At 41.0% G+C, this 17584-nt stretch overlaps 1 protein-coding gene across 12 annotated transcripts in view; it reads right to left on the bottom strand.

The window, feature by feature from the left end:
* The window catches only part of LOC134354039 (myocardin-related transcription factor A-like), a 238553-nt gene that overhangs the window by 55745 nt on the left and 165224 nt on the right, over window positions 1–17584 (bottom strand). The window lies entirely within an intron of this gene.

Raw genomic sequence — 17584 nt, 5'->3', positions numbered from 1 at the left:
GAACCTGTCTGGCACTTTCTTTGGCAGCTCATTCCACATACATACCGCTCTTCAGGTAAAGAAAAATGCCCCTCATGTTACTATTATCCTGCTGCCATCTGCAAGGATCTACACGTTCTTCCCGTGACTGTGTGGGTTTCCTCCAACAGTCTAAAGTCGTACCGGTTGGTATGTTAATCGGTCATTGTAAATTGTCCTGTGATTAGGTTAGGGCCTGCCGCTGTCTGTGAGGAGTTTTTGTTTTCTCTGTAACCGCGTGGGTTTCCTCCGGCTGCTCTGGTTTCCTCCCACAGTCCAAAGACGTACCAATTGGTAAATTAATAGGTCATTGTGAATTGTCCCATGATTAAGCTAGGATTAAACTGGGGGATTGCTGGGTGGTGTGGCTCGAAGCAGTTATTTCACACTGTATCTCAATAAATAAGTCTTTCTCCTCTCAGCTTAAGCCTATGACCTCTGGATTAAGATTTCTCCACCTTGCAAAATAAAACTGACCATTCAATTTATATATGCATCAAATCAATAGATTCTGAGCCATGCCAGATAGCAGATAGGGCAATTGACTGACTGTCACAGTGAGGTGTTTTAGAGAATTGTCAAGGGAGGAAGTGAGGGACAGAAATTTTTAGAGAAGGAATTCCAGGGCTTTTTTAGAATGGATTGCCATTGGAAGAATAACATTTCATTATAGATCGTAAAGTTAATGGACTTTACAAGTCCTTCCTGTTGTAACCCCACACAAGAGGTGTACAAGTCTGGATAAAGACTGGCCACTCACCACTACAGTGCGTAGCCCTACGTAAAATCAGCAACAAAAATAAACAAAAATTAAATTGAAATACAAACTCATAAACCATGAATCTTCTTTGTAGGTTCCAAAGCTTCTGTTTGACTTCTTTTGAGTAATAATGGGGACCTCTGTGAGTTGTTCAAGATGATTAAAAAGGTACAAAAAAATTAAAATATTGGATTAGAGAGACATAAAAGCTTAAAATTGGAACCAGGTTGTTTAGGGAGTACCTTTTCACAGAGCGTACCACAGAGAGCTGTGAATGCCAAGTCAGAGACAGGTTTTTGGATTGTGGGGGGAAATCAGTGGTTATGGTTTTCAGGCATGAAAACAGGAGTTAAGCCTGAAAATTAGATTAGGCTGTACACCCTGATGCTATTCCTTATGCCGTTTCATTCCAAATCTGGAACATCTTCTCCCAAAACTTCAATTATTCACAGAAAACTTATACAATAGAAATAGATCTTTCTTTTATCAGCAAGGTTACTGGGGGGGGGGGTATCCCTAAGTATAAAGAGATCAACCTTATTATATGGGTGGACTGGTTCAAAGGGGTTAAAACTTTGTCTCCCCTTATGTCCATCATATACACATTAATGCTATCTGCATTTTATTTATGTGTTTAGCGATATAGCACAGTAATGGGCCTTTTCTGTTCCCAAGCAGCCTGCACCATATGACCAATTAACCTACTAACCTTTACTGTACGCCTTCGGAAACCAGTGCACCCAGAGGAAGTGGGAAGAATGTACAGCGGTGGGATATGAACCCGGTTCACTGGCGCTGTAAAGCTACATGCTATAAAGTGATCCAGTTTGAAGAGTGGGTTCTTTAGTTGTGCACACGTCTGGTTTGAGACAACTTCAATAACTTTCACTGCAAAAACAAATTTGTCCCCTAACAACCTCACAGACTGCAGCCCCATCCTTTAAGGTGAAATTTGTAATAAATTAATTACGAATTGCGGAAGTAGTGGTGTGCGTCCCACAGCAAATAACTGCAGCCCATCATCTACTCCCTGATGTATACAGCAAGATCAGATGCAGAGTTACACCTCTGTCAAACTTTGTACTCTAGCACTGCACCAATCTCAAAATGTACATATGAACAATGACCACTCCTTACACTAGAACAAGGCACTGTTGAACACAAGAGGCCAAGAACCAAGGCAAACACATCACTTATACGTCACCACACACACAGTGCTGGAAGAACTCAGCAGGTCAGGTAGTATCTATGGAAAAGAGCACTGTTGACGTTTTGGGCCGAGACCCTTCAGCAACGTCCTGCTGAAGGATCTCGGCCCAAAGCGTTGACCGTTTACAGCCTGACCTGCTGAGTTGCTTTAGGACTTAAAGGAGGAGTTTCTGTTTTAGAGATTTAAATATACAAACTATTTTGGCCTGCAACACACCAAACAAAAGTAAACTGGATACATACTTTAAGGGAACCACTTGCATTATTGTAAAAGGTGATGTGCTGGACCAATGGACTGTTGCCTTTAATAAGGCAGCTAGGGCCAGGTTAATTAAACGGCAACCTCCTGTGCTGTATCACTTTACGATCCTAATCAATAGCTGAAATGTGCAGAAGTGGTCACCGCTCTCTTCCGTTTCTCCGCCCATAAGAAAAGCTGCACTTCCTCTCCACGCTATGAGTAACATCATGGGCAGGAGTACCAGGCTCTGTCCTACACCCCTTCACTCCTGTGCTCAGCATGCCCATAAAACCTAAAGCACAGCAAAATGCCTTTGGGGGAGGAGATATAGCTCACACAATCAAGACACGAGCATTTTACAATTTGAGTTCAGTTCGGCACTGGAGAAAAGATAAACTACACACAAAAGAACTACCTGGGTATGAAATGCAAAATAAGTTAAACATATACTGAACTTCTAAAATTTTATGCAACAACTCTAGATGTGGTCTGGCAACCAGAAACTATAACCAAAAGGATTCAAAACCTATTAGAAAATTACATTCTTACATTTATACAGGTTTCCCATGAATCAGTCCAAGTTTCAGAAAAGTAACATAACAGAATGCAACAAGATCAAAAGCCAAGCTTCATAGTATCAAGTGAGTGAGAGATTTCCTGTTCTATGGGTGATACTTGTTTCAAGCCATACACAATGCCACAAGTAATGTAGTGACTATGCATGTCTCCTTTGAAGCAAATTAGCTCGATGCAAATTTAGTGCAAAAGTTATGCTCCAAGGGCTAGATTTTTATATAAGCAAATTGTATTAATGCAGCTACACTCTGAGAGCAGGAATCATCTTCGTCTAGAACAAGAAAACCAGAAAGGAAGCAGGTACTATTAGTGCCTACACGAGGCGGGCAGGTAAAGGAGACAGGCTACAATATAACAGACACCAAAACTGGTTTGAAAACAACAGGAGGAAGAAATGCAGGAGAGTGGAAAAAAACAGCTTTGGGATCCTGGGAAACTGGAAACTGGTCCAGATTTTGAGACTGGCTGAACCACCTTCCCAAATAAATATGTATAGTTAAAGCAGTGTGGTCAGACCGCACTTGGAGTATTATAAGCAGTTTGGGTCCCATTATCTAGGAAAGGATGTGCTGGCATTGGACAGAGTCCAGAGGAGGTTCACAAGAATGAAAGGGTCCTGTACTTGCTGGAGTTTGGAAGAATGGCGGGGGGGGGGGGAGGGAGGGGGGGGGTGTTCTCATTGAAACCTACTGAATATTGAAAGGCCTAGATAGTGTGCCAATAATGGGGGAGTCTAGGACCAGAGGGCACAGCCTCAGAATATAAGAACATCTCTTTAGAACAGAAACTAGGAAGAATTTCTGAGCCAGAGGCCAGTGAATCTGTGGAGGACAAGTCATCAGGTATATCTAAAACTGAGGATGGTATGTTCTTGATTGGTAAGGGTGTCAAAGGTTACGGGCAGCAGGCAGGAGAATAGGGTTGAGAGGGATAGCAAATCAGCCATAATTGAATGATGAGCAGAATCAATGGGCCAGGTGGACTTACTCTGCTCCTGTGTCTTATGGCTACTGCCAGGCTTTAAAGTACCAAGGTTTATTGTAAACTTAAAACGTACACACTAAAAAAAAACAAAACCATACTGGAACAAACCATTTCCAGCATCTGCAGAATTCCTGTTGTCTAGAACAAACCATTCAGCCTGATTTGCCGTTTAATGAGATTGCATCTGATCTATAATCTTTATTATCATCATTTTGCAAATCACATTGAAGGTTCAGACTCAAAACTGAGTGACACAACGGGCTTACAAATAGAGGTCAGTGAACCACAACATTTACAATGAATAACGCTGCCATTTGTACATCACGTCAAGAGGGGAAAACCCTTGAACATTACTTTTAAATTTAAAATGCAAAATTGTCTGTTACAACAAGCCCCAAGTTCAGCAGCTGCAGTTCCAAAGGGGATAACGGGTGGCAATGACTGTAAGCAAGTTCCTTGGATGTGGTGAAATTGCTGAACTTGCTAAGAAATGAGGGGAAATTATAGAAAGTCTTGTATTTCTTTTGTCAAGCAATAAAACAGCTATTTATCTAATCGTCTGGCAGCTTCCCCCTTCTTTTCAGTGCTGAAGAAGGGTCTCAGCCTGAAATGTCAACTGTTTATTCATTTCCACAGATGCTGCCTGACCTGCTGAGTTCCTCCAGCATTTTGTGTGTGTTGCTATCTAACCTTCTACCACTTTGCAAATATTACATACAATTCTACTTCAACCTTACTATTCTGAATTTCTCTAAGTCCAAGTCCACCAAATATTAGCAAACGATTTTCCCAAGTGGGGTTCTTAAAGCCAAATCCAACCCTTACTCAACACTAATATTGATACTGCCTTTCAGCGATCAATAGCCATGGATGGTAACTTGATTAGCCACTGTGGTTGGTTGTGACATTCAAGAAATGATCGCACAGCAAGCTGCCTCTTCACAAGGAAGACCCAAGCTCACCTATTGCTGAATTGATCCTCTGCAGTAGCATGGCGCAGTGGCATGTGAACATGTTCTGCTTTTCAGTAATGTCATCCTGTTTCTCAGAAAGATTCTTCTTTTTTCTGCTTCTTTGGTTGACCACAATTTTTGTGCTTATTATTAGGTTCTCCGAATTTAAGGTTCACTCCAAATTGCTCTTGACCAGGAAGTGACAAGTGCTGGCCTTTCAGAAGGGATTCTCAGGATTTTATTTGGCTAGCACACTGACTCCAAACACCAAAACCGCTCTATACCAGTTCATGCGGCTAAGGAATTGGCTTATCTGGCTAAGGTAACTAGGGAGCTAGGAACCACATGGAAAATAACAGGCATGAGGAAACAAGGAGTTTTGGCAGTGTCGTCTGTATTTGATAACTTACACCAATTAAACTTAAGGCAGTAAAAATGAAAAATCTCAATACAGTTTAAAATGCTATTTTATTTCATTTCATTTAGAGATACAGCCCAGGAACAGACCCTTCCAGCTCAATGAACCCCTATCACTCAATTACACCCATGTTATCGATTAATCTACTAATCCATACATAGTAGCTATCCTCCATGGTCACTGGAAGAATGTACAAACTCTTTATAGAGAGTGCTGGAATTGAACCAGTGAGTAAGAGAGATATGTTAACCGCTATGCTACCGTGATGCCCCTAACGCAACCGTTTTGAGGAGAATCATGTAGTGTGTTACAAACTGACTGCACTTTCCAGACAAACCGACTGCACTTTCCAGACAAACCAAGCATACAAATACACATCCACAGATTACGACAGGGTCCCATTCCCGGGAACTGTTCGTAACCTGCTCAGTTTGCAAGTCGGAAACGTGGCTGTGAACAGATTCCCAAACAGAAGGTGCCTGGAGCATTGCTGCAGCAGGCAAATCCATACCACTGGCCTCCCAAATACCCTGTATGTATGGGCTTCACATAATCTGGGTGTTTGAAACTGGGAAAGACAGGTACAAGAACTGAGAAGTTTTTTTTTATATAGGCCTCATTTCCAGCTCTGGTACTTAGTCCTTGAAAATCGACCACCCACCAATAAAATGGTTTGAAATTACAGGAGGAGGGAGACAGTCTTATTACAAACTTCTTCCACAAGTCAATTCAATTGTTGCGAAATATTATTTTACAAAACAGCAGTAAATTTATTCCGAACCAGCTGGATTGCAAAAATGGGGTAAGCAGGTCAGGGACAGAGTAATCCATGTTTCATTCTGCCAAGTTTATTCCAGAAACTTTATTGGCTCTTGCCGGTTTTCTTACTGTAAGATGTGGTTCAAACATTTACCTGAAGAATGAATCCACCAGACCGAGAACCAATGATAAAACAAAGACAAGGCATCTCAGTGAAACTTGATTCCATCACCAGATGATTACCTAAACTTAGCATTGTGTTAAACTTACAACCTTTGTCACAACTTTTAGAAGTCCTATTGGGAATGCCATCAACAGTGTTAAAAGGCATCAAAGGATGCCAGAGTCAGCATACAAACTGTGAAAGAGATTCTCAGTTGTGAATGATATTTGCAGGCTAACTTAAATCCAAACAAGTTATGAATTGGATCAGGAGATTTTATGAAGACCGTCAGGAGCCCATTTCATCTGCAGAACTGGTGAGAATCTGCAAGGATGCCAACTTTGGATGCTATTAAGAGGAGGTGTGATAGGTCTTCAAACAAGTAAATCAGTATAAAATAGATATAGGAAAGCATAAACATGAGAAAGTTTGTAGATGCAAGAAATCCAGAGCAACACGCACAAAATGCTGGAGGAACTCAGCAGGTCAGGCAGCATCTATGGGAAACAGTAAACAGTTGACACTTCGGGCCAAGTTCATCTTCCCCCTTCTTTCTTAGTCCTGAAGAAGGGCCTTGGCCGGAAATGTTGACTGATTACTCTTTCCTATAGGAAAGCCTGCCTGCTTCTCATTTGACCTCTAATCATCACTCCAGGTACATCACCAATTTGAGCAAAATATTGCCATAGATTAATGAGCTTAATTCAATTTGGTAGGGCTTGTTACATTTCCACTTGAAGATTGAAGTAGCCAGATTTAAGCAATTCACCAGAGCAACTAGACTTATAACAAATGTTATAAACAAAAAAGAAAGCAAAATATTCCAGATGCTGGGAATCTGAAATAAAATGCTAGAGATGCTCTGCTTCATAGGTGGAAAGTCATCACCCTGAAACATGATTTTGCCTGACCCTTTGAGCACCTTCCCGTTTTCAAAGTAAGTATTACCTCCCACAACGTGATTCAGATTAATAACAGCCTGTTATAAACTGCTTGTAGTTATCTGATCCAGACTGCAAAAATTTTATTACTATCTGGTTAATTCAGAAAAGGACACTGCCATGCTTCTGTTAGTATCTATTAATGCAAATCCTACTTGTCAGTATGATTAGTAACAAGCAGGTAAACCAGAGGAGTTTACCAAGAAGTAATCACCCCAGAATATTGCTCCCCCAGGTTAAATGAAAATGAGCACAAGGATCTAATGATTCATTTATCACTGGTAGAACAATGTAGTCAGAACTATCCCATACCTTTGCTTGTGCAAAATTTAAGCATCAAAATAGACCAAAAACCTCATTTTCCTCTGTGATGTTCACGTGGGTCTTTACTTTGCTGATCTACAATCATCTCACCCAAAGTCAGCTGTCTGCTGTATATTATGCAAGATACATCTCTTCTGCAATTTTAAGGCTGTATTATCATGACAAAAACTGCTTCAGCAACTTCAGCTGCATTTAAATTACTTACTATTTGCATACAGGATTTCAAATGGTAAATTCAAACATAATTATACACCATGGATTGGGTAATTCAAGTCCCTTATTTAAAAAAGAAAGAGCCTTGGCCAAGGTTCATAAGCAGGCGCTACACCTACCAAAGGTCCAGCATCACACTTCAGGCAGTAGACTCGGTTTAAGATGCCACTGGTGAATCCCAGCAGCTACTTATAGGCGACAAACAAAACAACCAAGTACTTTGAGGCAAATTGGAAAGGTCAGGCATGGGCCGAATCATGCGGCGGGATCCAGACCCCGGAGTCGTCCGAGGGCGAGGAACAACCTGATGCCTGGGCAGTTTAAGTGCCGGGCCAGATCGAAAAGGTTAGCGTGTCAGGACCAGAGGTGAGGGACGGGGCAGTTCTAGCTGGCTCTGCTCGCTGCTCTACAACATTTACTCAGCTCTGTACCGAACTGAGGCTGTGCCTGGTCCGGCTGCGGTGACGCTTGGCTTTGCGTCTGTGGCCTCACGACATTTACTCAGCTCTGTACTGAACTGAGGCTGTGCCTGGTCCGGCTACAGTGATGCCTGGCTTTGTGTCTTTTGTAAAACATCAGTTCTGAAGTCCATTTGCTTAATTATTGTTTGTACGATTTGTTTTTTTCTCACTCTGCACAATGGATGTTTGACCATCTTTTCTTTACGGGTTCTTTTTGGTTTCTTTGTTTTGTGGCTGCCTAAAAGGAGTTAAATCTCAAGATTGTATAATGTATCCATATTTTGATAATAAATATACTTTGAACTTTGCATACAGATATCTCCCCATCTCTCACTTTTTACATAATGAACTGAGAACACGGAAGCAAACAGGCCTGCCCAGTCTGTGCTATAGCTGGCATTGGCCAACCTCATCTCATTCATCATTCAAATCAATTCTCACTCGAGTACTTGCTGTCCTATTAAACCATTTATGCTATTCACCTCAAGGACTCCATGTTCTACATGTAAGAGGCTCGAAAAGAAGTTTCTCATAAATTCCCCATCAGATATGTTGGCAACTGGAAAGCGACAAAGCTAGTCTTACATCTGCAGTGACTCAAGTTCAGTTCTGACCTCTGGGGCTGCCTTTGTGGAATTTGCTTGTTCTCCCTGTGACCATGTGGGCTTCATCCCACATCACAAAGACAGGCTGAAATATTAATTGGCCACTTTAAATTGCTCTTAGTGAGTAGGTGAATTATAGAATCTGGGGCAGATGATGGGGCTGTAAATAGGGAAAACAAAATGGGATGAGTGTAATATTAGTGTACGTGGGTGGCTGGTGGTTAGTGGGCCAAAGCGTTTGCTGTGCCCTTATGACTCAATTATTCCAACTATATCCTGATATTTATGGCCTTTAGTTTGTTTTAATATATTTATAGCCTTTAGTTTTAGACATTTCAAATGGGAAAATTCTTCCAAAGGAAGATTTAAGAAAACAGAAAAGTAATGCACAGGTGTTTAAATTAATATTTGAAAGAGAGATAGAATATGTGAGAAAACGTGACTTTAATTATAGAACAGTACAGCTTAGGAAGAGGTCATTCAGCCCACAATATCTGTGTCAAGCATGATGCAAATTAATGCCTTCTATTAATGTCTACTTATTCAATGCTTATCGAAAAGCCTCTGGAACACCACTAATATATCTACTTCATGGCAATGCTTTCTCTCAGGAAGAATATGACATTTTAAACTGGTGAGGGACTAATATGGGTGGCGGGGTTAAGCTATGTCTGTACCAAAGGAGGTTTAAGGCACTTCTTCCCCCCACGAGCCCGCAGGTCACCCTAGGACAAGGTGTGGCACCTGCTTAGCTGTCCTCCACCCCCCCCCGCCACCCAATCAGGGTCACATGAAGCCATGAGAGCAGGTGGTGGATGGTCGTTTGAGCAACTGGTACATATCACAAGTCCTGGTGATAGGACAGGCAGACAATCTCTGAAGAGTATTGATAATGGCTGGGGTCACCCGACTTGTAAAGACACTGCCCTGAAGAAGTGGCAAACCACTTCTGTAGAAAAATCTGCCAAGAACAATCATGGTTATGGATAGGCCATGATCGTCCATGTCATCCGACACAGCACATAATGATGATGATGATGTTGAGGGACTAATACACCTGAGTGCACTGTTCTGCTTTGGTCCTCTGGCTTGTGAGACATAGAAAGGTGAAGGATGCGGTAAGAAAGTAGCCCAGTAATACCTCAACTTTTATTGCAAGAATGTGGTGTTGGTGGGATAGGGTGGGTGGCAGTGCTTTGCAACTGGAGAACAAGAATGATTCAGACTTGCTATAAAGAAACAGGGCTTTGCTGGTACTGAACCTTGAGAGAAATGTGCAACTTTTGTTTGTGTATTAACAATATTCTTGCCTTTCCTCAGCTTGTAGTATCTGCAGAGTGTGGACTTATTGGCAAAGGGATGATTTTGTTTTCATTTTAAAACTTTATTTGGTTTAAATTAAAATTTCTTAACCTTGTAGTTTAAAGTTACTGTGATACAAGGATTGAAACAAGCGGTCTTTAATCTCTCAGGTACTTAGGGTAGCAGACTGAGCTGTTTAATTGGAAGCCTGGTTAATGCTGAGGAAGGGGTACTGGCAGACTAAATGTGTGGGATTGGTTGAAAGCATACTTAGAATATCCTTGAAGCACCACATCAAGGTTGTGTTGGCTTTAGCAAGATTGGCCTCCTTAAATTGCCCCTTATGTGTAAGTGCGTGGAAAAATTTGGGGAGTGGGGTGGTTTATGGGACTGTGAGGAGAAAAAGAAATGGGACTAGTAGGGTATCAGAGTTGTAGAAATAAATGCTGGAAATTTAAAATAAAAACAGAAAGTGCCAAATATCCTCATCAGGTCGGGCAGCACCCATGAAGGAGAGCAAAGGTAATGTTTCAGGTTAAAAACCTTACATCAGAACTGAAAAGTTGCTCTTTTCTCATTCAAACAGTCAAGAACACTTGAACAAAACTGAAGAAGGTACAAAAAAATTAACATTTTAAACCTTAGATAAAAAGCTGAAACATTCACCAAGTCAATTAATTAAAACCTAATAAAATACAGTGTTTAGCTTTCTCCCAGATCGGATATCTCCTATTTATTTAAATAAAGGCTGCTACATTTGCTACAGGTTTAACCCAGGAAAGGCACTGGGGTGGATTTCCCAGCCTGAGGCCAACAGCTCAAATAAAATTCTCCTCAACTCAGTCGTAAGTGGACAACTCTATTCTGTCCGCTGCTTCTGGATTCCTCCATCATGAATCAACCTCTCGGCACCTACACTGTCAACCTCCCTTGTTTCTATTTGACCTCTGCTCATTCTTCCAGGCAATATTGGCTCATTCAGTCAATCATTCTGCAGGGCAACCTCATTAGAGTACGCAGCCGGGGCACAGCACCTATCTTACATAATACAGGTCAGGGAAATGTATAGTTTAACTACATTCTTGCACTAACCTCGATAAGCAATGCTGCAAGCATGACTAGTTCACATTTTGAAACAAATGCATTGAACTAAGAAGGTGTCAGTGGCAGTCGAAAGGAAGCACTAGTGTTATTTGTTGCGCTTCAAAGTTCAAAATAAATTTATTATCAAAATACATATATGCCTGAGATTTGTTTTCTTGCAGGCAATGTCAGTAAGTCCATAATAGAATAATAACCATAACAGAATCAATGAAAGACCTCACCAACGGGGCAACAACCAGAGTGCAAAAGACAACAAACTGTGGAAATCCAAAAAGAAAGAAATAGTAATAAATAAATAAGCAATAAATATCAAGAACATAAGATGAAGAGTCCTTGAAAGTGAGTCCATAGGTTGTGGAAACAGTTCAATGATGGGGCAAGTAAGCTATCCCCTTTGGTTCAAGAGCCTGATGGTTGAGGGTTAATAACTGTTCCTGAACCTGAGGCTCCTGTACCTTCTTCCAGATAAACATTCAACTGTAGTAACTGCATCAGGGAGAAAGGGGGATGGGGGTTCTGCGCAGGAGGAGGTTTGAGGGAGTGGAAGGGGTCCACACATGAGTGAGAGGAGGGAATCAAAGGAGATAACTACAACAGAGACAAGAGATGGGTGAAGCCAACGTGGGGAGAGTGAGCATGCAGTTGGAGTATCAGCAGAGGCTGTGTGGAAATGGCCAGAGCTCTGCTCCCCGGTTGTCTTGGACCTCCTTGCCGCTATCCTCACAGGGTCTTACGTAGTAGCTGATCTACAACTGATAACCCACACCAAAAGAGAAGTCATGCACAAGCATTTCCCTTTGCTCCACAAAGACAATTCAAATCAGGACATAAAGACCACTTATTAATATCAAAAGCTGGATTCAGAAGCATTATGTTGAATCTCAACTAGCTAACCATACCTGCCTTTGTACCCTTCCACAACATATGGTATACAGTCTTCAGAAAAATGTGGCAAAGAGCGGATTCCTGAAACCTCAGTTACTCAGCTGGGTCAAAGATACCCATGTCTTCACTTTAGGATCAGAATTGTGATAATGAACTTCCTGTCTAAAACATTAGTTCAAAGCTCAAAATTAATTTATTGTCAAAGTATGTTTTTGTTACCTTGAGATTCATTTTCTTGCAGGCATTCACAGTCGAATAGAGAAATACAATAGAATCAATGAAAAAATGCACAGACTGACAAACTAGCAATATCAAAAGGAAGACAAACTGAGCAAAAAAAAAGGGAAGTAAATGTTTCTGAGTACATTCTCAATACGCACACTCTCTCATGAATTTGGAAACAATCAGCTTCAGTAAAACTTCCATGGTAGTAAACATCCGATGCTGTTATTCAATTAGCAAAAAAAAAGAAAAATTTAAGGAACAGAAAGACTTAATCTGCCATATAATTAATTCAAAAGAGTAACGGTCTTAAGTCAAAAAGCATGTGTGTATACAAGCAATTGAAACAGCTGCCTATGAGAAAGTTGAAATTAGATCTCCTCCTCACTAATGCTAGGCCAAATTATAAAATTAAGCTTGGCTCCAAATTTTATCTCTAATCTAACTCATCTTTGCCAAGATATGACACGTGGTTTCCCTGAAGTTGGAGGGAGGAATACTCATTAGAATTTCCAGTTGTTGTCATCCTTGGCCTCGGCGGGAGAAAGGACAGAGCTTTAAAGTGGGATTAGATCAATAGCTTTTTATTGCTTGGCACCAACATGATGGGCTGGATAATTTCATTCCTGCTGCAAGTTGCCACAATTCCTCAAAGTTTGACCCATGCAAAGATAAGGTTTGCTGAACCACACAGGTATCTTGCACACTTAACCAAATTATGACTACTTAGAAGACATAACACACCATTGCATACTGAAAGACTTCAGGGAGGGGAGAATGGTATGGCCAGAGAGAGATGGCGGATGCTGTTGAATCTGAGACAGCAACTCAGGCCCTCGATATTAGGAATACAATAAAACTTTAATGTTGAATAACGGTAGATAATTTTCAAATACATAAAATGTCAGAAGACCCGAGGTCAGATGGAGAGAGAACTTAAAGTCTTCGTCAGTGACTTCATTAAAACAGATGCCGTCCAGTCTGCTAAGTATTTTAAATACAAGACATTCTGCAGATGCTAGAAATCCAGAGTAACACACACAAAGTGCTGAAGGAACTCGGAAGATCAGACAGAACAGATACAGGCCCTTGTGCCCAACTCATCCATGCCAGACAAAGTGGTCACCTAAGCTAGTTACATCTTTCTGTGTTCCGCCCGTATTCCTCTAAAGTTTAGAGTCTAAACCTTTCCTATGGATGTATAAAAAAGTGTCAATGTACATAGTCCATAAATGACAGGAGAAAGAAGATGGGTGAAGTAGAGGGTCTAGTAACATTAGCAGATCAAGTGTTCAAACCTTACAATGAATAATGGAGTTCAAAATGTTAAATTATATAGTAAAAAAAAAGTACAAATTGTAGGAATGAAGGCAGGAACAATGACATTTTTTGGTCACGTGATATCCCAAGTGCTGTTCCTATACAATACGATATAATGGAGACTTCCAAACACTTGGGAATAGTGAAAATCATTAACTATTAAGGACAAAACATAGACAATCTTGCACTGAGATACAAAACAGCAAATAGTATACAGAAATTAGAGCTTACAATTAGGCTACTTCACCGTAGTTGGGGCGGCACGGTAGCATAGTGGTTAGCATAACGCTTTACATAGCTGACCCAGGTTCAATTCCCACCGCTGCCTGTAAGGAGTTTGTACCTTCTCCTGTGACTGTGTGGGTTTCTTTCCACAGCCCAAAGACATACTGCTTGGTAGGTTAATTGGTCATTGTGAATTGTCCCGTGATTAGGCTCGGATTACATCCAGGGATTGCTGTTGGCATGGCTCGAAGGGCCGGAAGGGCCTATTCTGTAATGTATCTCAATAAATAACCCTCTAGCAGATATACCATCTGCAAACCCCAACATTCAGGTGGAATGAGAGGAGTGAATCTATATGTGGCAAATGACGTAATAGATATATCCCACAAAGAGGCCCACTCTTAATCACATGTACACCATGCAAGACTGTATACCCTATAGAGTGTTAATTGAGAGAAGAGATCAGAGGTTTAAAGCAAATGAGTTACTGCAGTGCATACACACAGACCTACACTGCTATAAAACCTAGAACGGCAGATCAGTTACAGAGCCATTTCTCAAATGGACCAAAACATTATGAACCCGAAACATAACATGGGAAGTGGGCAGAGCACTTGCTTCAGGGAAATGAATCATCATTTTCACCCAAGCTCCACCGGAAGGCTCCAATGTTTTGGAGAAGTTATTAAACACCTTTTTAAAAAAAACTTTTTCTCTACTTCACTAATAATCATACTTAGATGCTACTCTCTCTTTCTCCAAACCAGCACCAATTTGGTTGCACAACTCTTGAACAATTTTCTTCCATCACCCCAGGAGTTAGTCATGTGGTCACCACAGATAAAACTACTCTTTCATCTGGGTAACTGTTCCTTCAGAAAAGTATAGCATGCAGAACTGAAAGCAAAAATTTTACTCCTTCACAGAATGAAAATCTTTTGCTAAATGAGCAACTACTGCTTGTCCTAAATTACACAACTTGCTCAAAAATTCGAGACAGTACTTAAGAATCAACCATACTGGTTGAAGGAGTCACATAGTCCACCTGATTTCTTTCCTGAAGAATTATTAATGAAACAGCTGCATTCTTTGACCATTAAAATATAAGTAACCAAACTTAAAACTCCCAACCGCCCCAACAGGATTCCAAACCCTGCTTCTGAGACATTGGTCCGTCTCTTCATAGATTGGTCCAGTAATTCATTCATTCTGTTACTTGACCGAATAGCTGGGTTTCTCATGTTACCGTGCCCTTGGATATCATATTAGACAACAAACTGTACTGAACACAGAACTGGGCAGAAGCATGCTCTAGTAATGATGGCCACCAAACCCTACTTTTGAATTCTTTCGTTACATCAAAGAGCAACTCTGCAGACCAGACTTCTGTTTCTCACTTTAACTCGGACTTCCGCAGCAGTTTACAGACCATAGATGAGGCCTTCCCCTTAAGTTCAGTAATTAGTAACTTCTATGACTTCTACCTTCTTCATATGGTTTCAACATTTTCACTTCAGTGTGTCTTTTTCTCCTTATTTTTCCATGTACTTTGATAATCTTCAACTTGTACAGGAAACCTAACATCTGTCACAATTAATTTCCTGCTAATTTTTTAAATCATTTAACTTTGATCTGCTTTAGTTATGTTGCTCTTTTATTTCATCTTTTTTCTCTGTAAATTCATAGTAGCTACTTAAATTATTCCAGCAAGAATCATCAACCCTTATCTTCTGCTGGCAGTACATTAAAACTACAGGTCAAGTTAACAGTGACCTGGCATCCTATTGCCCACAAAGGATGGTGGCACTGACATTTGGTACTTAGACAACCCAAATCACCTCAGGCAATCAGACTCCCTTGGAATCTCAGGAGTTCCCTGGACCAGCTGCTTCCAAACTCTGATTGATGGTACATAGCAGCCTGGTGTAAGGTCACTGTTCCACTCTGAAATAAGCAGTTTAACCATTTAGAGGGTGACGAGCCTTTTGAACTTTCTACCCTGAAAGGCCATGGAGGCTTGGTCAATGAGTTCACTGAAAAGAAAGAGAAAGATTTCTGATAAAGGGATCAAGGGATTTGAGGTGCAGGAAAATGGCACCAAGAAGATGATCAGCCATGATTCCAATGGATGGCTGAGCAGGTTCAAGATGGTCAGTTGGTCTACCTAGGTTCTTCATTCTTTTGTTCTCATTCCTTAGCATTCTGGCCAATAAAGACCCTACAATCAAGGTCAATTTCTCAGTTGTCCTTCTTGAAGTCTAGAAGAAAAGTTATCTTCAATTCTGCTATCTGATTTGTAGACACAGCGGAGTGGTTACCATCCATTAAAGAAATTGTGAAGTTCCTGGCATCCAAGTTGGAAGCTATCAGGGAGGAATACACCTCTTAAATATGAGATCCATTTACTGCTCAAACTGTATCATGACCGATTCTCTCTTGTGTCTAAAGGTCCACCTCAATCTTTAACTTACTTGACAACTTACTATCTAAAACTTTCTTAAGGTAAAGAATTCAAACATTTACCATGCATTGCATAAAGAACATTTTTCATCTTTGTCCTCAATGGCCACAACCACATCCTGAAGCAATGCCACATGATCTTCAGCTAGGAGACTCTAATTTCTCAAGAATCATCAACACCTTTCCCCTTTTTTACGGCAAGGGAAGCTTACCAGAAACATCAGAGGGAGAATGGTGCTGTTCTTTTGATCCTGCATACTCTTAGCTGAATGAGATCAATCAACCTGAAGTGTACCAGACCAAAAGAACAACCCAATTCTCCCCACTAATTTTTCTGGTAAACTGTCCTTGCCACAAGCTCATTAACTTCTCCAAGATGATATCATCCACCCTCACCAGCAGCCAATTAATCTACCGACTGAGAAGTTCTTGGCAGGTGGAGTACCCTTGTGGTCTCTGGCATTGTGTGCAAAGTGCACACAGACAACATTGGAGATCAGAATTAAACCCAGGTTGCCAGAGCTAAGAGGCAGCAGCTGTATCAGCTGCTCCACCCTGCTGCCACATTAGCAGCCACTCCCAGTAAATTTTCAACAATAAACATTTGATTACTCATCTTCTTTCACATTATCTTTCAATGTGATTTACAGACTTGGCTTTGTTTTTACACCAGTTGCATTAAAAGATCTCAGAATCAAATTCTAAAATTCTGAAATCCTTGAAATCTGCTTCCACAAAAAAATCTTAGGTCTGGAGGAAAGATCAAATTATTACCCGTCATCCTCTGACTTTAAACTTCTCTCCACTGCCTTCTTTAGCTTTAACTAGTACTACAGTGCCGGCCGGAAACTTCATAATCATTTGTTCAGTACAATATGCTATCCTAATGTGCTTCCTCTTCCGTATATTTGGGTAAATGAAATCAAGACTCTACAGGGTATTTTATTCCCAATTGATATTTTCCCTCCCTAACCTCCAAACAGTGGAGGAGATCTTACCCCAGTCTTTCCTTCAAACTATTATCATCATCATCATTATGTGTTGTGTTGTATGACATGGACGATCACGGTCTCCATGACCAAGACTGTTCTTGGCAAATTTTTCTACAGAAAGCCTTCTTCATTGTCTTTACAAGATGGGTAACCCCAGCCATCTCTTCAGAGATTGTCTGCCTGGGGTCAGTGGTTGCCTAACCAGGACTTGTGATCTGCACCAGCCGCTCATATGGCCACCCACAAACTGCTCCCATGGCCCTGATCGGGGGTGGGGGGGGGCTAAACAGGTACTATACCTTGCCCAAGGGCGACCTGCAGGCTAGCGGAGGGAAGGAACACCTTACACCTCCTTTGGTAGAGACGGATCTCCACCCCACCACTCTGTTGCCAGTATGATTAGCAATTATTGTCCACAACTGTGGTGGGCTGTAATTTTGAAATGTAAC

This window comes from Mobula hypostoma, chromosome 11 (genome assembly GCF_963921235.1).
Source record: "Mobula hypostoma chromosome 11, sMobHyp1.1, whole genome shotgun sequence".
NCBI lineage: Eukaryota > Metazoa > Chordata > Chondrichthyes > Myliobatiformes > Myliobatidae > Mobula > Mobula hypostoma.
Note: the sequence above shows the minus strand (reverse complement) of the source record. Positions and strands in the feature narration are given on the sequence as shown.